The sequence below is a fragment of the Epinephelus fuscoguttatus genome, linkage group LG18, assembly GCF_011397635.1.
Source record: "Epinephelus fuscoguttatus linkage group LG18, E.fuscoguttatus.final_Chr_v1".
Classification (NCBI taxonomy): Eukaryota; Metazoa; Chordata; class Actinopteri; order Perciformes; family Serranidae; genus Epinephelus; species Epinephelus fuscoguttatus.
The window spans coordinates 33,869,244-33,895,020 of record NC_064769.1 but is presented as its reverse complement, the minus strand read 5'-3'; the positions used below and the strand labels follow the sequence as shown (position 1 = coordinate 33,895,020).

Below are 25,777 nucleotides of genomic sequence, written 5' to 3'. Positions count from 1 at the left end.
TACAGTATCTCAACTCTGCAAACGCTCCAAAATAAAACATTTTTACATTTTATATGTGAAGCTGACGTTCTCGTCCAGCGTTCAGGACCTTGATCAAAGGCTCTTGCAGAACTCAAACCTGTAATTTGTATCGTACAAGACAGTCAGCTCTTTGGTTTGGTGTTGCTGTTGTGCATGGTTAAAGGTGCAGGAGGGTACTTTAGATATTAAAGTACAGCTCTGAAGAATTTCTTTATAAAATGAGATGCTTATTAATTGTGATCAAAGCAAATCTTATTGTTGTGGGGTGTCCCAGTGGCGAAGGCTTCGTCCACATTCGGCAAAGATCCCAATTCGAAGGACCTTTGTTGCATCTCATTCTTCGTGGGTTTTCTCCGGGTGCTCCAGCTTCCTCCCACAGTCCAAAGACATGCAGGTTAACTGGTGACTCTAAATTGTCCGTAGGTGTGAATGTGAGCGTGAATGGCTGTCTGTCTCTATGTGTCAGCCCTGTGACAGTCTGGCGACCTGTCCAGGGTGAACCCCGCCTCTTGCCCAGTGTCAGCTGGGATAGGCTCCAGCAACCCCGCGACCCTCAAGAGGATAGACGGTTACGAAAATGGATGAATGGATGTTTAATGCTGTCTCGTCATTGTCGTGTTTTAGTCACGGAAAAAAAGGTAGTTGACGAAAATATTTAGTCATAGTTTTCATTAACAAAATTAACACTGGTTCCAACGATATGTTCATAATCAAATAGGTTGGCACTACTTTTTACAATATGAGTGAGCCGAAATAAAACTGACTGTTGTCAGAAAAGTTGATCCTGAATCTCTAAATCATAAATTCCTAATAATATTAGGGTCCCTGAAGCACTCGAGCACAAGCAACATTGTGTGAAATCTTTCAGACGCATTATAAATCCATTAATACGCAGGCTGCTATGTACTTTTTCTATACCTGCATTTCAAAGACCACTCAGAGAAAGTGCAGTGGGAGCACTTGAGATGAATTTCATATTTCTGCCAATCATTTTACACTCACGTGTCGGTGAGTTTTGAACATGTTAAAGAAACCACATTTAATTAGTCTACAAAAGTATACATACACAACTTTTGGAAAGGACCCTCTAATTTAGAGTAAATCTGAAGATGAAAGCTTTGAACTAAAGGTTTTGTTTCATCAAGAAAAATCCACTAAGTTAAAGAAGGTTGCACAAGATCATTTCTTACTATACAAGTCCTTCAGTGTTCATGATGCGACACCACTTTTACTTGCTTTCCATAATCTCCATTTTTGTGTCACTCTGCAGCGAACATCTGGTATTTTTCATATAATTTCAAAAACTCCTCAATGCCCCATTTTTACATGACAGAGGGGTCAAAGCACACGACTTGCATGGATGTTATTTTATATCCTCCGTCATTGTCCTCATGTATGTGAGCAGTGCTGCACATGTTCAAAGCCTCGGAGAGGGTGACACGATGGCCCCTCAGAGCACACAATAGATTGAGATGATTGGATTGAGGCTTGGCTAAAAGTGCAGCAAGACCACTTGAAGAGGCCGAGTGTCTGAACAGGAATAATGAGACAGCGAGATCAGACGCTGTATTACCACGATCCCATCTGCACTGCCAGATACTTCTGAACACTCCATAAACCATCTTTCTTACACACTTTTTTAAAAGGTCCCCTGTGTGAGTGAGAGAATGAAAGAGAGGGAATAATGAGATGAAAAGATAAGACAAGCTGTATATCCTGGTGCGCAACTGGGTTACTGGACACTTGTAAACACTCCATGGTATGTTAGATTATCCTCTGGGTCCATGTGACTGTATGTGTGTGTGTGTTCTGTATCAAGGTGGATTATTCAGGGCAGCGTGTTTACAGTGTTTGTGGGTACTGTGACTATAGGGCGACAAAAACGATGTTTTGGGGCTGTGTGTGGTGCTGGTATGAGTGTGTCAGGCAGAAAACCTTCCAAGAAACCAGCAATATTCAGTTAAGAATCATGTCCTTTTACCTGACGGGTTTTGCTGCAAGGTTTTACTTTTTAAACTAGACCTCAGGTGGTGCTTAAGCACTTGCCCTTTTGGCCTCTGACTAGGTAAGTGCCCTTTTGTGTACTAGTCCATCTACGTCCCAACCCTCATCTATAGTCATGGTGCTCTGGGTAGTGTCCGAAAGAATGAGATCACGGATACAAGCAGCCGAAATGAGTTTCCTCCCTGGTGTGGCTGGGCTCAGCTTTAGAGATAGGGTGAGGAGCTCAGACATTCGGAGGGAGCTCAGAGTAAAGCTGCTGCTCCTTGGTGTCAAAAGCAGTCAGTTGAGGTGGTTCAGGCATCTGATCAGGATCCTCCTGGGCACCTCCTGTTGGAGGTGTTTCAGGCACGTCTCACTGATAGGAGGCCCTGGGGCACACCCAGAACATGCTGGAGGGATTACATATCTCATTTGGCTTGGGAACCCCTTGGGGCCCCCCAGGAGGAGCTGGAAAGTGTTGCTGGGGAGAGGGACGTCTGGGGTGCTTGGCTTGGCCTGCTGCTCCCACGACCCAGCCCCAGATATGTGGATGAGAATGGATGGATGGATGGATAGATGTTCTAATCTTATATTTTGGTTGTTAAGGAGCCCCTACTCCTCCTTCTTCGATTTCCCTTGTTGTTGCAGCCACCAGTTAACACACACAAATCGAGCGCTCTACTAGCGAACCCGCTATTAAGCTTAAAAACAAGCAAGCTAGTCTGGCGTAACTTCCCACCGTCTCCCTTCAACTCTTGGCAAATTCAAGTTCACCAACTATCCAGTGTGAGCAGAGACAGATGCTGAATTGCTTTCCCACTTCTACGTGTCTTTAGAAACCAAAACTTAACTTGAAATAATGCTTGCATCTCCCACACCATGGTTCTGACAACATCTTGTGTTCTTTTAACATTAGGCTGTGTTGTTAATGGGCTAACAGGCAAACTAGGGTCTTGAATCCATCCTGTTGGTCTTCTTGTTTCCCTTTTTGAATGACAGATACAGACTTGCATCGCCTGCTGGTATGGAGCGTTATTTCCTCTCAAGCAAGTGCAGAAAGTATGTGCTAGTTGGTCATCGCCTGTGGTCTTTGCGGTGTGTTCAAGCGCAGCTTTTTGGCTGAGACACAGCCGATGTGAGCTGACACAACAGTAAGCCTTCGTCACTACTAGTTCTTTGATGTCGGTTTGGTGTAACTGGGCCATATGTGGTAAAAGCAGGTTGTTGCACCATCATTTTGGTCTGGCACTGAATTTCCTAGTTTTGGTTTGACCCTTCTCACTGCTACAGCATACAGTGATATTGAGTGTTTCCACCTTTGCGGCAACAGTTTAGGGACGTCCCTTTCCAACACAAAACACAGCCCATGAAGACATGGTTCTCCCAGTTTGGTGTTTAAGAACTTGACTGGCCTGCGAAGAGCAGTGATCTCACCACCATCCAACACCTTTAGGATGAATTGGAACGACAACTGTGAGCCAGACTGTATCGCCCAGCCTCAGTAATTCTCTTGTGGCTGAATGGAAGCAAATCCCAAAATCTTGTGGAAATCCTCCAGAGAGGAGTTGAGAACGTTCTAGCAGCATATTCAGTCCCGTGGTTTGGTAAAGGAATGTTCAGCCATTACATACGGGTGCAGGGTTTGGATGGCATGCATCTTTGTGCACATATGTAAGGGAGAGAGCTGAAAATGTGTGTGTGTGTGTGTGTGTGTGTGTGTGTGTGTGTGTGCGCGCGCGCCCCAGCTCATCTCTCAGGGTGTGTGTTAGTGTCTAATTCCCAGTGACAGATAACTGGTCGGAGCAGCACTGTGTCAGCTCTGTTTAGCCAGGACAGGCCTCCTGGAAATTAGACTTAACTCATAACCACAGACGCCAATTGTCCTTCTACACACACACACACACACACACACACACACACACCCCTATATGGAGAAAATCCACCATATGAATGGATATGGATTGACTGTGGTACATGGACAAATGTGGACGTGCACATATGTACACATGCTAAAATTATACAGGGACGCAGGTTGGGGCTCACAAAAAATTTCCCAAAACATTCCTAAACACACACACACACACACACTGTGTCCCAGAAAACAACTTATTCAGTACCTGTCGCCTCTGCTTAATAAATAAGAATCTGGTTTTGTCTGTGTGTGTGGGAGAAGTTTAAGGCGTGTGTTTATTTGTGTGTGTTTGTGAGAGGCAGAGAAATAGAGATGGGGTTGAGCGGAGGAGCGTCACTGTCTAGATTAACCATCCAGTCGGTGTGGTCAGGCCCCTTAATGAAAACCAATAGAGATTCAATCGGCTTTAATGAACAACACACACACCTCACAGCCTCAATTTACACCTGCAATAAGGCCCTGTCACTCACCCTGTGTGTGTGTGTGTGTGTGTGTGTGTGTGTGTGTGTGTGTGTGTGTGTGTGAGGGAGGAACAGAGTGGACAGGGGGTCTTTTTCTCTTTTATTTCTGTCTTCCTTTCCTCTGTTTTCTTTATTTCTCTTTCTAACTCTGCCTTTCCTTTTGTCCGTTTCTTCACTTCTGTCCGTCTCTGTCTTTATTCCCACCCGTCTCTGTCAGAGGTGTGTGTGTGTGTGTGAGTGTTCATGGCTTTGTGTGTGTTTGTATGTGAACCTGTGAGTTAATCTGGTAGGTGACACCCCTGATCTGGCTCCTACAACCAATAAGCAACCCTGGCAATCACAAGCCACCAAATTAATTACCTCGTGTGTCTGTGTGTCATTGAGTTTGAGAAGTTGCACACACATGCACTTACACACTAGACTGTACCACACTGAGTGTTGAGTGTTGTCTCTTTGTCACTTCTTTCCTCTCTCTGTCACTTCCTCTGGCTGTTTTTGGTTCCTAAAAGCCCAGACACACCAAAACACCTCAGAGAACTTGGAGCGACAAAGGCCCCCAGTTGCGTCGCCTGACGTCGGCATGTCTCGGCCAAAAAAGTTGCACATGAGCACACTGCAAAGACCAAAACCAACCAGCACAAATGTTCTGCACCTGTGCGAGAGGAAATGACTCTTCACACCAGCAGACAGCGGCCGTCTGTAATCCGTATTCAAAAAGGGAAACCGGAAGACCGTCTTGACCCTAGTTAGCACATTAACAACACAGTCCAATGTTGAAAGAACAAAACATATTCACCATACACCAGTGAACAATGAAACATCAGGAAACGTTTCTGCTAAAGAGCTCAATGAAAAAACAAAAATAATCTTAACTTACGTAACAAATTTGTTTTGGTCTAACTTGCTCTTGACTTCAGCTCTTTGTTTACTTTCCTCACTTCCATTTATCTTCTTGTGTGCTGAGCTGAACTGCCAATCAGAGGGATTTCATTTACTGATGGGCTAAGCCGTTGCTGTCACTGTCGGCATCGTCTTTGTTGATTCAACATGCTGAATAAGCCCAAAATAAAGTCGACAGGGGCCGATGAGGGGCAACAGTGCTTGAAACACCGCACCGACTAGGCTGACGCTCACCGATGGCCCAACTTTGATGCCTGACCCTCAGCTTTTTGTGTCAGGGCCTCAACTCTTTCCCTGCCATTGACGAGATTTTCCAGCAATCTGTGTTTGCACTGTTATAAGATAGGGGGCACTGTTACTCATCTTGTGAAATAGAACAGCACTGGCATCTCCAAAAAACAAATGAAGAAGAGTATCTGCTGGAAACCAGAAGGAGATGTAGCAGCTTGTAGACTGCACAAAAATGCCTGCAATGACAGAAATGGTTATGGTTGCGCAAGCGACACTTCCTGTTTTGATCAATGTTCTGAATCCAATTTGGATGAAGAAGCAAACGAGTTTGGTGGGACAAAACTGGATCTCGAGGACGGTGACAGTGACAATGGGATGAGATGACCACAGAGGGGACGGAGACAACAGAACTCTGAACCATCACTGAACTTTACTTTTGGTTCCAAATTTGGCTACCATGTCGAAAGTGTTTGTGGAAACGGGTCTTTTGATCAGTTTACATGGGGAAATAGCGTCCAGGTTGAAAAATGCTGAAGTTATCCTTTAAGGCCAGATGCACACTGGATGATTTTTTGTAACAAGCCGAATTGTCATTAATTGTTGAACATTAATATGGAAATCACACGGACAAATAAACCAAATGACATCTCCCAGGCACTTGGACTAATACGTCTCTGTTTCTCTTATTTCCAGTTTTAATTTATCCATTCTCTTAAAAATCAGTAAACACTGCCAAATACTTTTCACTGTGCCGTGTACAAACTTTATGATTCTGAGTGATTGAAGTAAAATAATCAGTGAAGCATTTTGCATCCTTTTGTTATTTTATGATATGAGACATAAAGCCTCTTTGCCAAGGAAACAATCACTCAAACATTCATCCAAACAAACTCATCTTGTACTTGTTTTAATAAGAGTTAGACTCAGATTTAAAGTCTGAGCTCAAAAAGGATCTGAGATCATGTTAATAATCAAATTTAATGTCATTGCAATATGTCTGCCTTTTGTAGCACACACTTATATCCGTGTGTGTGTGTGTGTGTGTGTGTGTGTGTGTGTGATACATTCTGTGATTGAATCGTCAACTGTGTTTGATTTCACTGAGTCAAAATAAGGCTTGAGAAGCAAAAGCCTCTTTGACTTGTTGGTCAGGACCTCACCAGATGTTACTTATTAGATGATCAGATTGATGCCAAACAAACAGTGCAATCATGTATTTGTAGTAGTCTAATACAAATCTGCCTGCAGGGATTTCAGTGTAGTTTTAACTTTTTTAGCCCAGGGGGGGATTCAATTAACTTAAATTCTTTTACACGACAGACAGACATTTAAGGTTATTAAAAATATTGTACAAAGGCAACGAAAGGAGAGATGATGTTTATGACCTAAATTAAAGTGCAGATCAAGAGGCTGCATGCTCCTTTCTGCAGCAGAAGGGGACTAGATTTGCGGCCATTGTGTTTTTTATTTTGAGTTACACGAACACTACTAATGCCATGAGCATGAGAGCAAGGCTACTGATCAATTCAACCGTCTCATTCATTTATTTCCACAATTATTCCAACACATGATGGACTTTCTGCAGGGTGAGAACTTTAACAGAACTTTTTTGGTGCGTTTAATGCAGTCTGTGCTGTTTTAGAAATACTGCTGACACAAGACGGTATCCAGATCCAGCAGGTAGTGAGAGGTGAGTGTTACCTTTGTCGGTAGCTGAGGTAAAATAACGGCAACAGGTCACGGCGTGTTATCTGAACAGGTATTTGACCTGTCTGACCTGACTGTGTTACGACTACAGTGGCAACATGATCGCAGCCTGACCGGAGCTGAGTGCTATGACTAAGTAATTTAGCAGCCAGACTCATAAGGTTAGACAGGCTGCTTCCTCTGTGTGTGTGTGTGTGTGTGTGTGTGTGTGTGTGTGTGTGTGTGTGTGTGTGTGTGTGTCTCGTAAAGGTCTCAAAGTTAGACGGGCACATGACACTTCACTTTTCCACCATGGTTTGGTGTGTGCTTCTATCCGAGTGTGGGACACGCGGGTGCATTTGAATGAGAGAGATCATCTGAAGATAGAGAGTAAACATGGATACAGGAGAGAGGTTGAGTGACACTAATGAGTTTGAAATGTGACTACAACACCATCTCTACCTCAGTATCACTTTGATACAATCAAATAACACACACTAACACAAAACACTGCTTCTACTGTAGTGCTGCTGCTATAGCACTACTAGAGCTCTTGTTCTGGAGGTTTGCAAGAGCATGGAGGAGATACCAGGAGACTAGCTGTTACACAAAGAGAGCTGGACAGGGCCGTGGAAGGGCATCAGCCCAGCAGCAGGCCTGGTATCTGCTCCTTTGTGTGAGGAGAAACAGGAGGAGCACTGCCAGAGCCCTACAAAATGACCTCCAACAGGCTGCTGGTGTGCATGTTTCTGACCAAACTGTCAGAAACAGACTCCATGAGGGTGGCATGATGGCTTGACATCCTCTAGTGGGACCTGTGCTCACAGCCCAGCGCCGTGCAGCTTGATTAGCATTCACCAGAGAACACCAGAAATGGCAAGACTGCTACTGGTGCCCAGTTCTCTTCACAGATAAGAGCAGGTTCATACTGAGCACATGCGACAGTCTGGAGACTGTCGCATGTGCTCAGTATGCAACAGTCTGGAGACGCCATGGTGAACGTTGTGCTGCCTGTAACATCATCCAGCGGTGGGTCAGTGATGGTCTGGGGAGGCACATCCTTGGAGGGTTGCACAGTCCTCCATGTCATAGCCAACGGTACCCTGACTGCAGGTACCAAGATGAAATCCTCAGAGTGACTGAGCGTTTCTCAATACCAATTGCACCAAGTTCAGACTTGCGCACTTGGGAGTTCGGACTTGGCGAGTTCGGCTCGGGAGCACAAACTCCCAAGGACGGCTGCCATTGCTGCTGGTCTGTGAGAAATGCATTCTGGGATACCTGGCTGTCAAAAGTCCACACAAGTCACCTTCCGATGGAACGGGCAGAGCAAGTTCACATCCGGGCATTTGGACTGTACTTGGCTCGATGCGGACTTTGAATTGGAACAGTACTTGGGCTGCGACTGACGACAAGAACACAAGTACAGGCAAGAACGCAGATTGAGAAACGCCTATTGTCAGACCTTACACTGGTGCAGTGGGCCCTGGATTCATCCTGGTGCAGTGGGCCCTGGGTTCATCCTGGTGCAGTGGGCCCTGGATTCATCCTGGTGCAGCGGGCCCTGGGTTCATCCTGGTGCAGTGGGCCCTGGGTTCCTCCTGGTGCAGTGGGCCCTGGGTTCTTCCTGGTGCAGGACCATGCCTGGCCTTATATGGCCAGAGAGTGTGTAGACAGTTCCTGGATGACAAAGGCATTGATGCCATTGACTGGCTCTCTCATTACCCTGACCTAAATCCAACTGAGCACCTATGGGATGTTACGCATCAATGCATCAGATGCCGCCAAGTACCACCACAGACTGTTCAGGAGATCACTGATGTCCTGATCCAGGTTTGAGAGGAGATCCCCCAGGACACCATCCGCCGACTCATCAGGAGCATGCCCAGACGTTGTCGGGAGTGCGATGTGATGATTGGGGATCGTGGTGATTTTGAATCCGGCCCTCAGTGGGTTGATGATTGTGGTTAAAGAACAAAAGCAGGGATGTTAAATTTAAGATGTCTAGAAGAATAAGGGGCAACAGAGATGAGATCTTATTTTGGATTGTGCAGGGCAGCAAGAAGGTAATTTAACGGCAATTAGCTAAAAACAATAGAATCTAACAGACACCTTTTGTTAGCTGATAAGCGAGAAATAAATCCATTCAAAGTCAGCTTCTTGGTACAGTTTTAAACTAGTATTAGTCTGTGATTGTGGTTGGAGTGGCTGCACCCTTACTTCGCTGATTTGGTTTTCTTTCACTCAAACTACTGTGCCCTTCGCTTGATTAAATGAATCTCATATGAGATGTCATCTTAGTTTGGGTTACAACAACATCTCAAAAAGATACACACACACGTCTGACTTTCACTTGCTCGGCAGGTACGTGGCCAGACAGGTGAAACACACACCAGTAAACACATCACCTGAGCCACCTCAGGTACACACTATTACCTTCCACTCTGTTACCTTACCTTCACACAGTGTAACGTTTCTTAATAATTACCTCAGCTTACACACACACATTGAGAGCTCAGATGACGATTACCTGGGCAGTGGTGCACGTATAACATCACACGCTCGTAGTCATCGAGCCTTTCGTGGTCAGATTTCCAAAAGGGAAGCGAGCTGACACAGAGGGCATCAACATACAATAAAATCCTTTAGTGATTCACCTGAAAGCAGCCGTTTAACCTCCGTTATAATCAGTCATAACTCTAACAAGCCCTTGTGTCAGCTCTCTAAACTGAAAGCTTCCTCCCATGCTGCGACAGTCGCCTGCAGAGTAAAAGCAACATTCAAAATGTCAAGGTGTCCCTTTTTAACAACTCTGGCACATTTATTGTGACATACCCACTAGGAAATGCAACTAATGCCATCAAGGTCTAATTATGAGCCAGCTCTGACTGCGCTGCGGGCGTCATCCATCATACTCTGTGCTGATACTGTCTCTGCCCATATAAACGCTTGTAATCATGCTCTGTCCCATGTGCCATTTGTCATCCTCTATGGCTGGCTGGGTTTGGACTAATCACTACTATTACAGCTGTATCAGCACACCTAAGCAGCCCCTAATGGACTCAGTCTGGACTGTAGGTTACAAAGACTCATTGTTTTCTTTTACAGGGACTTTACCCCCCAAAAGATGTGGATTTCTGGAATTGACTGATTAATATTTAAGCCCATAGTGTTTCCCAGAGGAAAGGTATATTCAGAATAAGATCTATTCCTTGTCCATCCTGTTTCTCTTAGACATAACTGAGCTCAACGTAACATCAATATGAGTTTTTAGTAGGGCGACCAAACATTAGTCGACCAGAGTTGGCAAGATTTCATTGGTTGCTTAGTCACAGAAAAACAAAAACAAACGTGAGACTCTATTAGGAGCTGCGCCTTGTCAAAATAAATCAAATATATATAATTAACAGCTGAAAAAAGCAATTTAAATTGCAATATATTTGATTACAATACTTAGCATATCAGAACATTTGTAAAATCGCAGTAATATTGAATTGTGACTTAAGTATTGTGATAATATCGTATCCGTTTTGTATTACACTATACAATTTTTTTTAATTCTAATTTTCATGCTTTATTAATGATAAAAATAAACACATATATTCCCAGGGTTTTTTAAGGGCAGGGAAGTAAAATCAAAAGAATGACCACTTCTTATTAATTCTGTTTAATTTGTGTTATTTGTTAATCTTTGAAAAAAATAGCAATTTGGAATTTATTTTTCTTAACAGCACATAAACTACAATTTTATTGAACATGAAAAAACTAAACATAAACGTCATTAACTGTAGATCTGGTGCTCAGGACATCTCTTTGGCGGAGGTCTAAGTGCATTTTCTAGTTTTCTATTTAGTCCAGTTATTTCCTGATGTTTTAGGTTTTTGCCGTGGCATTGTTTTAGTATCGGTATAGAGATATCTAGGCAAGTATCGTATCAAAGCAGTTTGGAAATTTGAGATTTGACCTCTTGTTCCTATATCGTTGCATCCCAGTTGGATCAGGTGTCAGTTTTGAAACATATTTCACAATTTTATCTGTACATTTACAAGGCAAGTCAGAGTTTTGGAAGCTTCCTCAGCATCTGCCTGTAGGTTATAAAAGCAGACAAACATAAAGCAGTTCCCATCGCCAAATCAAATGGGATCAGACTCCTTAAGGAGGCCTCAGGATAAGAGAATGGCTCTGGAATCTGAGCCAAGTCCTCAACAAGGGTGCGTCTCAAGCCCGTCGTAGACAGGAGGTTCCAGATGTAAAAGCAGATTCATTCATTTCGTGATGTTTTAGGTTTTTGTTGTGGTATCGTTTTAGTATCAGTATAGAGATATCTAGGCAAGTATCGTATCAAAGCAATTTGGAAATTTGAGATTTGGTCTTATGTTCTTACATCATTGCATCCCAGTTAGATCAGGCGTCAGTTTTGAAATATATTTGACAATTTTATCTGTACATTTACAAGGCAAGTCAGAGTTTTGGCAGCTGCCTGTTTTTGTGGCTGAAGCTAATTTTTTAAAAATCAAAGCTGGCAATGAGAATTGGAGTTATGAGAAAATCAAGACACATACTGGACCATAAATCACAAGATGTCATCTACTGCTCACTCATTTTACTGCATCTTAATTACTGTGTGGAGCTCTGGAGTAACACCTATAAAAGTAATTCATATACATTACACATGTTACAAAAAAAAGCCATTAGGGTTGTACATAGTGTTGGATATGAGGAGCACATGAACACACTGTTTTTAAAGTCACATGCACTGGAATCTGGTTAAATTTAAAACAGTAGAAATAATGTACAAAGCAAGAAATAATTGATATTCAAAAAATGACACAATATATTTAGGAGGTATGCAGATGAAGAGGGGTGATGCTGACGGGTTGGTTTATTTATTTATCTGGGCTTGGTTAAGATGGGGTTTGTACATTTAATATTTAAGCCTGTTTATTTATCTATAATTAATAGTTGCAAATAAGCTTGGGGTAGTTGTTCGCAATTTCCTTTTCAAATGAGATGTGAATACTGAGGAGGGGGCAGGATTACAGATGCACATGAATATTGCCTGTTAATTTAGCAAACATGATGTATAGCAGGTGTGAGGATGATGTAAGGTGGGAATATAGTGAGTGAAGGAGAGGCCTGCAGGCCGCAGCTGCTGAACTCTCACTGTTTCTCTCTGTCTTTGCTTTTTCAGTAACCCTTTCACAATTTGTGCATCCCTTATTCATCCTCTTGTCTTTTTCATGTGTCCTCAGCCCTCAAACCCTCCGATCCCCACTCCTCCTGTCCAACCTCGTCCTGTCTTTCCCAGACGCCTCGGGCTGGTCCCTCGGTCTGATGGCTCCCAGCAGGAGGGAGGACTCAGGATGTGGAGGTACTGGGAGCACACAGAATGCTACATAATAGGATGTTGTAGTCACAGGACTGCTCCGGATAATGTAGTTTACACTCAGATGTGTCAGTTACAGCAGCAGTGACATACGTGTTTGTGCAGGGTTTTTAACCTCAGCCATGAAAATACACAAAAACCTTCCCATCAATCCTAATTATGTTTATTCAAAGCAGATGTTAGCAATTTAAAGTGACACTAATCCACCGTCTGTACCAATTTAATGACATTAGCATTGGTGTGACGGACGTATTCAAACAATAATATACATATATATGGTACTGTTGAGTGGAGCAAATTGAAGTTGCTTATATGAAAAGGCCTCAGGGCAATGTTCTGAGTAATGTTTAAGAAAAAAAGAGTCAAACGTTGGGATGCACAATAATATCAAATGTTGAGAGTCTGAGACAATAGAGCTTTAGAGGTGACCCTCTCTTCATACAGATACTGTAGGTTATTAAAAGTAACACTGGTGATCTTGCCGGTGTTCACATCAAAATTCAACTTCCACTCTGTCTGCTGGTCGCTACTGGTGCAGCAATCCTACATGAGGTTAGTGTGATGTGGTTGTACTTCTTAGTTTTGGTTAAAAGCCTTGTGGTTGAGTGATGAACAATCTGAAGTCAGGGCCTCAAAAAGCCTGGGATGAGAAGTTGGGTTTTGTTTGCAGTTTTTTATTTCTAAGAAATAAAAAGAAACTCCCAGTTCCCAGTCGGAAGTTTAAACTCGAGCGCACACTGAGATCGGATTTCCAACTCGGAAACTTGGAGCAACCGCATCAACCCCAGCTTACGAATTCAAGATGGCTGCCGGTCACATGCGTAGTGAGTAAACACTCTGCTAAAGTGCTGTTTATAGCAATTTTATCTTATTTGCTTTACATTAGGTCAGCCTCATCTGCGGCGGTCATCAGTTGGAGTGCATGATGGTTTTGAAGCTGTCTGTGCTCCAAAAGTGCAAGGGCAACAAAGACCTTCTTGCAGGCGTCCATGTTTTTTACCGACTTGTCCACCATTGTCAACTAGAATGCAAAAACTGTTGTCAACTCAGAGGTGACGTCATTCCCACTTCTGACCTCCGAGTACAAAACGAATGCAGCATAAGTAGTGCCTTAACTAAATGAAAATTGGATATATAAATCGTTTGAAAGACTAAACTTATTTTAAAAAAGTTGGAAGCTTTCTGAGGCTCTTCTCACCCCGTTGAGGCGCAAAATGATTTAGTCCGCCCCTGCACCAAGATTCGTCTCTAAACGCAGCTAGAGCCGAGTGAGTTCCTGTTTATGCTGCTGGAGCACCAACGTACACTGTCATGTCTTTATCCAAGAAAGGGAAATCAGGTTTCCTAAAAAAGAAAAGAAGTAAAGGGAAATAAAGCAAAGTCACTGTAAAAAAAAATAAAAAATTAAAAGGTGTGTGAAAGAAATATGAATCATGAGAGGAAGAGCAGGGGGGACTGCTCATGCACAGGGCCCAGAATCTGGTGCTACGTCCCTGAAGTTAAGACCTAACAACTCTCCGACGGTGGAGGCCTTAATATGTTAGCAACACACAAGCAGCACACGTGCAAATTCATTATGCATATTTTTTAAACTAAATTAAATCCGATGTGCGCATCTCTGCACCGTCTTGCCACTGAGGCTTTGCACTCATTGTAAATCACTCAGCTTTCACTGGCTGCCAACATCAGCTGCAGTAAATGACTCAAATATAAAATGAACACTTTGTGTGTTTATCTCATCACTTCAGTCCCGAGCCTTGACTGCGCCGCATTGTAAAGTAATAAAGCAGTGCGTAGTTTTCACAGAGAGCTAGTAATTATGGGAGCGCTGTGATGAGAGGGTTTTCTCTAGATAGACTAGATTGGCCATTCATTACCAGCCCTGCGCACACACACACACACACACACACACACACACACACACGCTGCAGAGAGACAATGGAGTGCAGGCTGATTCAATCTGGGCTTGTACTTACAGACAACAATGAGATAATCAAGTAGAGAATTACACCGCACAGTGCAGGGCTACGTGTGTGTGAGTGTGTGTGTGTTCCTGTCTCATAGCTGCACACCCTACCTCTTTTTTAAGGGAGAAAACACACAATTCATGCTACTCCATTAAATGCTCTCTGTCATATTGTGTATATCTGTCTGTTTCTGTGTGTTAACTTATTAGTGTGCACAATAAAAACACGCTCTGACGCCAGCTGAGAAAGTGAGAGGAGAAAATATAAAACCTCAGTTTTATCATCAGTGTGCTGTGCAACAAACTCTGCTTTACATCTCTCTGGGGAGAGCAGGTTAAAGAAAATATCTAGAGAGGAGGAGAGGAAGGCGAGGAGCACGGAGGTGTTAAAAGATCAGAGAAGGAAGTGCAGGTGGAAAATGGGAAAATGGGAAAAGGAGAAAGAAAGAGGAGGAGCAGAGTTGACCATAGGAGGGACGCCGCCTGTATTTCTCTTACCCCTCTTCCTCTCACCAGTACTTGGTCTCTCTCTGCTTCTCAATTGATATGTGCTTGATTTCCAACAGCCCCCTCCGGCGCCCGCTGGGGAGCCTTTTTAGATTTTACGCTTGGATATATCTGTTTAACTCCCCGTTTACCCCTCTGACAGCACGGCGACACACACACACACACACACACACACACACACAGACGCGCAGAGCTGCTGGCGGAGAGTGTGAGGGAGAGGGATGCTACCCCACGGTCCTCTGGGAATTGGATATAATACAATACAATACAATAAAAGAAAGACAGAGGGGAGAAGGAGAGATGTTTTTATTGTGCCGTGAGACACCCCACATCGATGTGTGTGTATAAATATATATATATCTGGCTGATATGTGTGGATGCTGTTAAGTGGATGGAGTACAGACACAGAGGGGCTCATCTATCAGCGAATGTTTGCAGGAGCAGAAGCCAGGCCTAAAAAATAAAACTTACTTTGAGCGTGACGTGTGGAACTTGTCCTCGTCCTTTTAACATTCTTGAATCAATACTCCTTCATGAAGTCACTCAAATAATCTAGCTTTATTCTAATCTGTTACATAGGCTCATTTATTCATGAGTGTCCTGAGGTGTGTGTGTGTGTTTCAGGGGTGGTGTTATGCTAATGAGACTTTGGATGGTTAACACAATGCCTCAAGGGAGGAGGAGAGGGTGCAGCTACATGACCGTGACTGACAGCGAGCGGCGTGACCGATAAATGGATGGAGTTTATCCGCGCTACACTTCCGATTGTTGTTCTCAGAATCACTGATGTAACGGCAATAAACAAGAACAACAACGAGGGATGAGGAAGGCAAAGGGGCCGCGCAGTGCGAAAATCAAAGCAGATATTAGTTAGATTATAAAAAATGGATAGTTAATGTGCGTATTTATGGGACCTGCAAAGAAAATTGGAATACGAGATGAATCCATAAAATCTTAGAGCCCATTAGAATAAAATGGCAGTTTTAAAAACACCTGTTCGCTAATGTGCTTTAAAAAAGAGATTTAAAACATTAAAGTAATTTTGGGAGTGTGAGCGCTCGGCGGCAGTCCTTCTTCCGTTCGCTCCCTTCTTCCATTTCTACTTTCATTGCTGCATTTGCAACGTCCTACACTGCCATCAGTAAAGTTTCTTCTGTCTAACTTCCCTCTCTCCTTCATCCTTTTCTTTTTCTCCCTGAGAATAGATTCAGCACTGTTCTTACTTTTTTAGTGGATGCTTCTTTTTTATTTCAATCTTCCCTTCGGTCTTCATCACACCTTCTTGTAAGACCCATACACAGCTCTCAGAGTTCATGCATGGGTGTAGCGGAGCGTAGATGTAACAGGGTCAGTTATACAGCAGTAATATGTGTAACAAAGTCAAATGTACATTTGTCATATTAAGTATTATAATTACACAAAATCTGTTTTAAGTTGTGGAATATGGAATATGTGGAACGTCTGATACTCAGTTTCTGTACCCCTATGTTCACCTTTGGGGGTACCCCAACTATAGAGGGGTATCTCCTGCCTTACCTCTCCCCTTTTGCTGTTACTGTACTCCATGGGAGAGGTAAGCGACATCGCTCTTGAAGTAGTTCCTGTGTTCATTTTTAGCCTGAACATTCCTGTGTCACTAAATTTGTGTAGGGGCTCGAGTTATATGGTCGTAATTGACGGCGGATTTTGTTTTTACCTCTTGCTGTCAGGAATAAATGGAGATCGCCTCCAAAGATATCCACAGTCTGGACCTCTTAATATCAACACAACGTAGACACCCACCTCTTATTCTTGTTTTTTACAGTATACCCACTTATCAGCCAAAAAGCCATCGGAATATATGGAAGAGTATACCCACTTCCTCCTCAGTAACCTGCCCATGTGCTTAGTAGTACACCTACCTCATCAACTACCGTTACACCTCTGAATTCATGCATGAAATGTTTAGGATGTCCAGATCTATGATTACTGTCATCTGACTCAAAGACGGTGGATAAACCAAGACGGTCCACTGCGAGTCAGTTTCATGTATCAGTGTCACGTGGGGTTCGCGACCACCACGCCCCTTTAGGAGACTAACAGCAGGTACTGAGTCCATTGACTTCAGTGGGAGAAATGAACGTGATTGCAGATTATGGCTGATTCTTTCGCCCCATAGTCACGGAAGCAGATATTGGACCCATTTATCGCAAGCCACATATCTTCAGAACATTCCGACACCAAAATGGCAAATTTCACACGGACAAATCAGGAGAAAATTTACTTTGTTCAAGACCTGTCTCTGTCTCGACAACACACTCTCGCGAGATCTGGCAACAGATAGCTCCTCTCTGGTGCTGAAATCAGTGCAGTTTCACCAAAGATACTGGATTAAAAAAATATTTTTCTTCCAGCGGATGTCTTAGTTACAACATGATTGAGCTAACTGGAGTAGTTTCATGTCGTATCCGACAACGGGAGGCTTTTAACAGATGACGTCCTGATGTTAGCTTTGCTGCTAGTGTTAGCTGTCCCTGTCAGCTGCAGCCACTGATGCGTTCTAGACATCGTGATTTCCCAAAACTGAATAAATACCACACATAGCAACACAAAACTGCTTTGCTAGCTCAATCATGTTGTAACTAAGATATCCGCTGGAAAAGATATTTTTTTCACGGACCGTTTAATGAGTTATTACCTATTACAGACACCACTAACGGTTAGCCCAGCTAATCTACGATAACCAAGCGAGGTTGGGGATACTCGTCTTTGATTGGCGGTTCTCCATCGTCTTTGATTGGGCTACAGGGGACAACGCCTACTTAGGAGACCGGAAATGTATACCATTTCATACAATGGGGGTATATTGTAGGTGGGCCATCTTGTTATAATACAGTATCTTTGTCTGACTTCACCTAAATGCACAGACTTACTTATTTGATGGGGTGTCTATGAGACAATCACAGTGTTCCACATCATCTAAAGTGGACCGCAGTAGAGCCACGCCCCCTTTTTAACAAGCGTGGCCGACACTGAGGCAAGCAGGAAGCGCAAGGCAACTTTCAGTCTGTTAATCATGTTGTTAAAGTGCATAAGTTGTGTTTAAACTGCGTTGAAAGTAATTTATTTAACCTTTATTTAACCAGGAAGTCCCATTGAGATTGAAACAGCCAAACAAAACACATTTTAAGTGCAACAAATACTAGGGATGCACCGAATATTCGATAACTGAATATATTCGGCCAAATATTGCAAAAAAACACACATTCTGTATTCGGTGGAATAAGTTAAAAGCAAGGCCGAATAATAGTGGCGTGTTTTGGTAACGCAATCAAACAGCGTGCCGTGACGCACGGAGTAAAATGTCAGCAGTGTGGCGATCCGTCCGTCACTGCACTCGCATTTGCGACTAAAAATAGTTTTGAGCGAGCAAAATAGGCTTAAATCATTCAGCACGCTGTGCGAGCAGCCTACACATTTCAATCAGCAGCAGAAACGAAAGGCGAATCCCACCGATTGTGGGTTGAACGGGGGTCACAGACACAGACAGTAATGTATTCCTCTCAAATACGGTGGCCATCGGCTTACCAGCTACGGAGAAGTCGGCTCCAATAATATCCTCTTCTTGGCGTCATGACTGCCCAAAAGTATCTGAACAGCTGAGCCAGCCGAACACAGGTATGTGACGTGTCAGAGGAGAAACGAGCCGTTCACGACCCACAAACCTCACCGCACTTTAGGGACTGTTCTTTACTTATGAAGGGACTGTTCTTTACTTGTCAGGGGAGGAGGGTGGCTGGTTGATTTTTATTTTATTTATTTATTTTATTTTGATCCCCCCTATGTTAATCACTCATTGATGCTGTTTTTGAAGTATGAATAAGTCAATAAGTAATTTATTCCATTGAAATATCATTGATGTATTATAGAAAAGTGATTTATCTTTTTATAAATGACAAAAGGCACGTCTGCCTCATTTTCACTGTGGTATCCTGATACTACTCAGAACCATGATACTTTCATTGGTATCGTACAGTGGGATCCAATTTTGATACTGTGACAACACTTATCTGGAGGGGGTTCATCTGCAAAAACTAACGAAAAACTAAACAATGATATTCGGTATTCGATACTCGGTATTTGGCCAAGCGTTTAATGTTATTCGGCTTCGGCTTCGGCCACAAATTTTCATTTCTGTGCATCCCTAACAAATACAATATATAGTACTGAAATCCACAATAAAACAACATCTATTCAAGCATAGTGGCCTCTCAAGATAAACAAGCACATGTCTGTCACCACTTTTTTTATGATGCCCTTAAATTCATCAGTGGATAAGTGCTGCTAATTTTAGATCTTTTTGGAGATTGTTCCATGTCCAAAGTGCAGAGTAGGAAAATGCAGTTTTCCACAGATCTATTAAAACCATTAAAAGTACAATAAAAAGCAACCACTTTGAGGAGAATATATGCTTGTAGATATGCTTGTATTCAGGACTTTTGTTTTTATTCAAATGGACAATGGATCTGAGTGTCATCAGAAAATGAATGGTGGTAATACTTATTTACTTTGATTTTCTGATAATATAATCAGCTTATACTGCATCCTGTGTACACCGAATATTCACCTCAGGAGGTTTTCAACATGCTGTTGTCTGTGGATACTTCAGGAATTAAAGGTATTTTGAGTTGTGTTGTCAAATACAGCAAAATATACATGCAGTGTGTTTTTAATCATCATTTTAATTCATTGATGTGAGTTAACTACTCATAAAAAATAAATAATCTCATGTTTATATCAAAAAAGGTCTGTTAAGACAATTATTTTACTGTTACTACTGGATGGTTTCTGTGTTAAGATTCTTCTGCCATTGGAATGGACAGAAAAAATAACACATCATAAAATGTCCTAATACATTTTTTTGTTTGCCAATGATTTATGAGTGTGTTTAGTTTAGTTTATTTGCACATACATGTATAGAAAATACAGTAAAAAGAAATTAAAGGTTAAAACATTGTGCAGGGGAACTTAGGAGCCAACAATGGCTCATGAAGATACCTCCTCTAAAAGATAAAAACAAATATTGCATAATTAAATAAGAGTTCCTGACTAAGAAGTAAAACAAAATTGTTAAAGATGTACAATTTACAACAAACTAAATAATAAAAAAACACTAACAAATTACAAATAAATCAGTAAGTGTTTAGAGTCTTTGCAAATTACAGTCCTTTTCAGATGTTTTTTTGGTGTTTGGAACATAATTAGGTTCTGAACATGAACTACTTAGTCAAATATTACAACATTACTTACTGCATTATGTAATTCTGGCAGTCTATGACTTCTTTAGAGTCTAAACATTGTTTGGTACCTGCTAGTTTTTATCACCCAATCTAATAGATCCGTAACTAAATAGGTGTCAGACCTAATTGATCTATAATGCCTTTTATTCTCCTGAAGCAGGCGTGACCGTAAGAACATATCTATCGATCCCTCCTCCCTCCTCCCCTCCCCTCTCTTGAACCCTTGACCACGACCTCCAAAGGTCAGAGGTCAAGGCTGGAGGTCAGCCTGAAAAGTCGAGAAACCCGCCCGCCTCTTTTTGTGCGTTTAAGCAGGTGGAAAGAATGTGATTGTGGCGTTAGATTGATTGTTGTTGCATGCCGGAGACGCTCGGTATCTGTGTGTGTGTGTGTGTGTGTGTGTGTGTGTGTGTGTGTTGTCGCGGCAACAACAATGCATTTCAATAGGTCTAATGTGAAAGCTGTCAATACTGCTGATCCAAACCACAACGCTTCATAGGAGGTTATTGCCCTTTGGCTGGTAGACGGTGTGTGTGTATGTGTGTATGTGTGTGTGTGTAGAATGTGTTCATGTGTGTATGGATATGTTATATGCTGGTGTGTGTGTGTTAATTGACAGATGTTGGCTCTTACACAGCAGCCAGAGGGGAGTAAAGGAACCGTGTATTGATCTGTTCATGTCATGATTGTCAGCTGTCTCCTCTTACGTTTATATATTGTTCCTCGTTTACTGCTGCTCACATTTCTCTTTAGTTTCGTCGTCCATGTTTGATTGCAGTGAGTTGTTTTGGCGCACACCTGCAGCGACTTAAACTACACTTCTTTTTTGTTTCGTTATACTTTGAATGTGTTCAGTATTCATGGCGACAGAGCAAAATTGCCCACCTGTGAGAAATATTAATATTTCCGATTGCTCTCTGAAGACGGCTGAGACGGCGGCTAAACTTTTGCAGATGTAAATGTAGACGAATTGTAATTTACTCTCAATCATGCACTCTGAGCGCCATCTTATTTGTTTTTGTCCACAGTTTAGATTAGATGTTATTTTCAGGAGCGATTTATTTAATGTTTGTGTCATTACTTTGCCCCAGTTGTGTTTTTACCTTGATAAATTGTCCTTGTTGTTGCGCTGTAATGGAAGCTTTCATATTCAGCGTTTGATTTAAAAAATCAGCTCCTTATATTACCGGGATATTACACAATTATTACTGGGCGATAGCACTCTGGTGGTTGTAGCTTGTTGTTGGCTGTGTGCATGTTTACATGTCTATGATTGTTTCTGTAGTATGTGTGCATGTGTTGTGAAATTAGGTGTTATTGAGCTCCTCTGACTGGAGCGTCCCTGTGGTGCCTTCTTACACTGCTGGAGATCAAACTACACACACAAGTATGCTTGCCCAGACACACACACACACACACAAATCCCTGTGGTGATTATCAGATCTCCTCAGATCCTCTCGAAGCCTCAGACTGAAGTGGAATTCACTTTGCTTTTTATTTACTGGCCATGGAAGGACTGACGCCAGGCGTGTATAGAGACCTAACACACACACTCTTACACGTGTACACACATCAGACTCCCACTGTACAAAAAAATATATGTTTTTCTCACCTGTCAATCATAGAGCTGCAAAGACTAATTGATTAGTTGTAAGCTATCAAATTACTTGCCAACTAATTTCATTATCGATAAACTGCCAGATTCAAGCTTCTTAAGTGTGAATATTTTTTTGTTTCTGTACTCTATGACAGCAAACTGAATATTTTAGGGTTGTGGACAAAATAAGACATTTCAGGACGTCATGTTTGGCTTTGGGAAACACTGGTCAACACTTTTAACCATTTTCTAACATTTCACAGCCCAACTATTAAACCGATTATTCATTTTTCATTCATTCATTCATTTTCTGTATCCTGCTGGGAGTCACGGGGGCCTGGAGCCTATCCCAGCTGACATTGGGTGAGAGGCAGGGTACACCCTGGACAGGTCACCAGACTATCACAGGGCTGACACATAGAGACAGACAACCATTCACTCTTAAATTCACACCTACAAATCGATAGCCAGGGCTATTATTTGCTTAAATCACTGAAATCAGCAGGCCTATATTTGGGACAGGCCTTAAATTCCTTTTACACAAAACTATTGTTCAGCAAAGATCAGGAATATAATCAAATTATTTATTTAAACCAGTATGAATATTACTTGTATAAAAATTAGGCTTTAGATAACATATTAATTATGAATCATTTATTTGATCGAGCTCCGACAGACAGAGCATCAGAGAGACAGAGAGTTACAGCACGCAAGGATTTTGGTACTTGGCATACCGACACAACACCACTTTATCCTGTGAAAACAAAACTCACAACTTGGATTTATTTTTATGAAAAACCCGTCTTGATTGTTTTGATCTGAGGACCTTTACAGACGAAAGGAACATGAATAACTAGCAGGGTAACAGAGGAATGGACACGCTATTTGAGGTATCCAACAACCCAGTTTCATACACCTGAAGGACTTCTATAAAAAAAAAAGTACTGGTTGGCAGCCAGACCAGGCTAGTAAAAGGGACTGGGTGTTGAATTGGCACTAGGCTTTTAATTGGAGTCTTACGGTATTTCAAAATTTTTAAAGTGTCAACATGTTCTAGTTGAATCATTTAATCACTCTCACTAGTTTCAACAATTGTCACTATGCAATAACTGAAACAGTTCGTAATTCAGACATACATTCAATTCAGATCTTTTTGACTCACTGGATGCTTCTCTTTTGTAGTGTATAACCTCTTTTCTCACTCAGTCCCTCAGTTACAGCAAAAAAACGACTATGTCTAATTTAGTGGTTCCCAACTGGTGCAGCCACGGGATCCAGATTTCTCCTTAGTCATTAGTTCAACATCCACACAGTTTAATATATTCAGCGTCATACTTTCATTTGGCCATGTCATCAAGTTAGTGTGCTTTCGTTGTCAAGTTGCTGTCCGTTAGTCACTCACTCTACAGCGAGAAACAGCACTTCAAAATAAAAGCTCTGCGCCGGAAATTCACTGTACTTCAAAGTAAAGTGTGTTTTTTTTTTTTTTTTTTTTTTTACAAACTTTACACGTTCACGAATCACTTGTGGTCCATTCGGAATATGACCCACTTTTGGACCACAACCTACTGGTTGGGAACCACTGATTTAAGACATTTTTATCTCTGGCATTAGTGTTGTCACGATACCAAAATCTTTGTTTCGGTACCAATACCAAAATGAATTTCAATACTTTTCGATAATCTTCGGTACTTTTCCTAAGGGAAAGGTCCTTTTGGATACAAACCTTTAGAACAATAAATAGTAGGGTTGTAATGGTACCAAAAAAAAAAATCATGGTTCGGTAAAAACCTCAGTACGGACGTCACGGTTTGGTAACTCAAATGTTGCACCAAGTTTGTGTTGTCTCGTGTTGTCTCCCTTTGCGAGGCAGACTTTCTCTTGTCTTTTTTCACGTGCGCCAGCTGCGAATGTTGATACAGGTGTTGTCATACAGACCACTTGCGCAATCTGTGCTCCAATAGGAACAAGAAAGGCGTTTGTGTGCATAAATGAGTAAAATAAATTAACTAAATTAATGAATCAATTTCAAAGTACCGGTATTTTCCAAATGCAGTATAGTACCGTTTGGAATACTCTAGTACCGCGGTACTATTTTAGTACCGGTATACCGTGCAACACTATCTGGCATACTGTAAGCATGTAGGGGATCATGTGTTTGGTCATGTGTGTGAATGTGTGTATCTGTCAGTCCTACAGATTATCTTGAATACTACTGGACCAATCAGCCTAATATTTTGTTTGCTCAAAGACCTCTCATGGTTGCAGTGATTCACAATTTTTATACTTATACCGTCAATAAAATTGCATAGCAAAGCCATGGAGCTAAAGACATTTCCGGCAGTTAGCTTGGTTGAAAACAAGGAGCCTTACTGTGCATTGACCTTTGTTATAGCCCAAAAACTGACCGAATCTGCACTCTATTGTGTTTTTTTACCTGCTAGTTACTAATATTGTCACTGTTGTGATGTTGGATTTAAGCATTTAAACCTGTTCATTATGACATTCAATGTGAGCTACTCCGAATGGGCTTAATGCCCAAATTAAAAAATATAAAATCATAGTTTGGCGTATTTTAAACGGGTTTCATAAACCAGAGGTCTACTAAAGCACTGGCATTTTGTAGATTCTCAGCAAAATTGGCCAATATCAGCCTGAGTGGTGCACTGGTTGCCTATATCTTTTCTTTATAATTGTAGAATGTAATTGAGTAAATGACCTCAGTGTGTTGAATGAGCTGAGGGGCTGCTTGCTTAGTACCGCACGTCAGAAGTCTCCTGACTCAGAGAGATCGGAATCTGTGAGTCACATGGTTACCTATTAATTTATGAGAGAAAACAACCAACACTCTACCACTGTGGTTGTAAACCATTGCTGTCACCATTAAATGACCTGGCATCTGTAAAACTTCTTCTTCTTTATTTTAACTTGAAAGGCATCCAGATCAGAACAAAACAGGAGTCGCAAGACAGCTTGACAAAAGCCATGTTGTTTCAGATCTCTTATATAAGTGTACGCCATTTCACACTTCACTGATCTACTGTATGAATGCAAAAAAATGTGTGTTTCTGCATATCGGCTTTTAAAACTGTAATACCTCTAAAACAGTTGGGTGTAAATTATATTACCTGCGTGTGTGTATGTGTGCGTATGGTAAGGATTTTTGCTTGTGCCCAAATATTTGTGCACTTGCCCGTACACACACATACATGTGTGTCTGAATGTGTCTCTAAGTGATCATATTTGTCCTCTGAATGTGGCTGAATGTAAACCAGGCCTATCTGATTCCCCACAGACGGGCAGGTATTGAGATATTATGGGATTTGTGCAGGTACACTCCTCTATCTCTCCCTCTGTGTGTGTGTGTGTGTGTATGTGTGTGTGTGTGTGTAGGGATATTATGGAGATCAGAGGCAGGCTGGGAGCCTCCGAGGCTATTAGCTCATCTGTATTGTATTGAGACGAGGGTATGTACACATCTGCTGATGACACCAGAGAATTGAGCTCTGTGTGTGTGTGTGTGTGTGTGTGTGCGTTTGATCCCCCTCCTTTTTTATTCCTGCCATGTTTGTGTGTGCACGTATGCGCTTCTTCACGCTCGCTTGTCTGGCTAAGACACCAATATTATTATAACTTGACAACTATGCTCTTGCAGGCAAATTGCTCAGCTGTGGTAAAACAACTGAAATATACAGACATAATGTATACAGCACACTTTGTTTCTCTGTGAGGAGTCGGGTTTGATCTATCAGGGGAGTTATTGCTATCAAAATGTAAAACATTTGAATATGTGAATTGCAAAATGAACTGAGGTGCGGTTAAAAAAAAAAAAAAAAAAGAAAGAAAGA

The 25,777-nt window shown here is 42.0% G+C and overlaps 1 protein-coding gene across 1 annotated transcript in view; it reads left to right on the top strand.

Annotated features, from left to right (window-relative positions):
- The window catches only part of skor2 (SKI family transcriptional corepressor 2), a 167,665-nt gene that overhangs the window by 32,656 nt on the left and 109,232 nt on the right, over nucleotides 1–25,777 (top strand). Inside the window, exon 3 of the mRNA XM_049603630.1 lies at nucleotides 12,447–12,565. The gene's annotated coding sequence lies outside the window, so the exon portion shown is untranslated. The remainder of the gene's footprint in view (nucleotides 1–12,446; nucleotides 12,566–25,777) is intronic.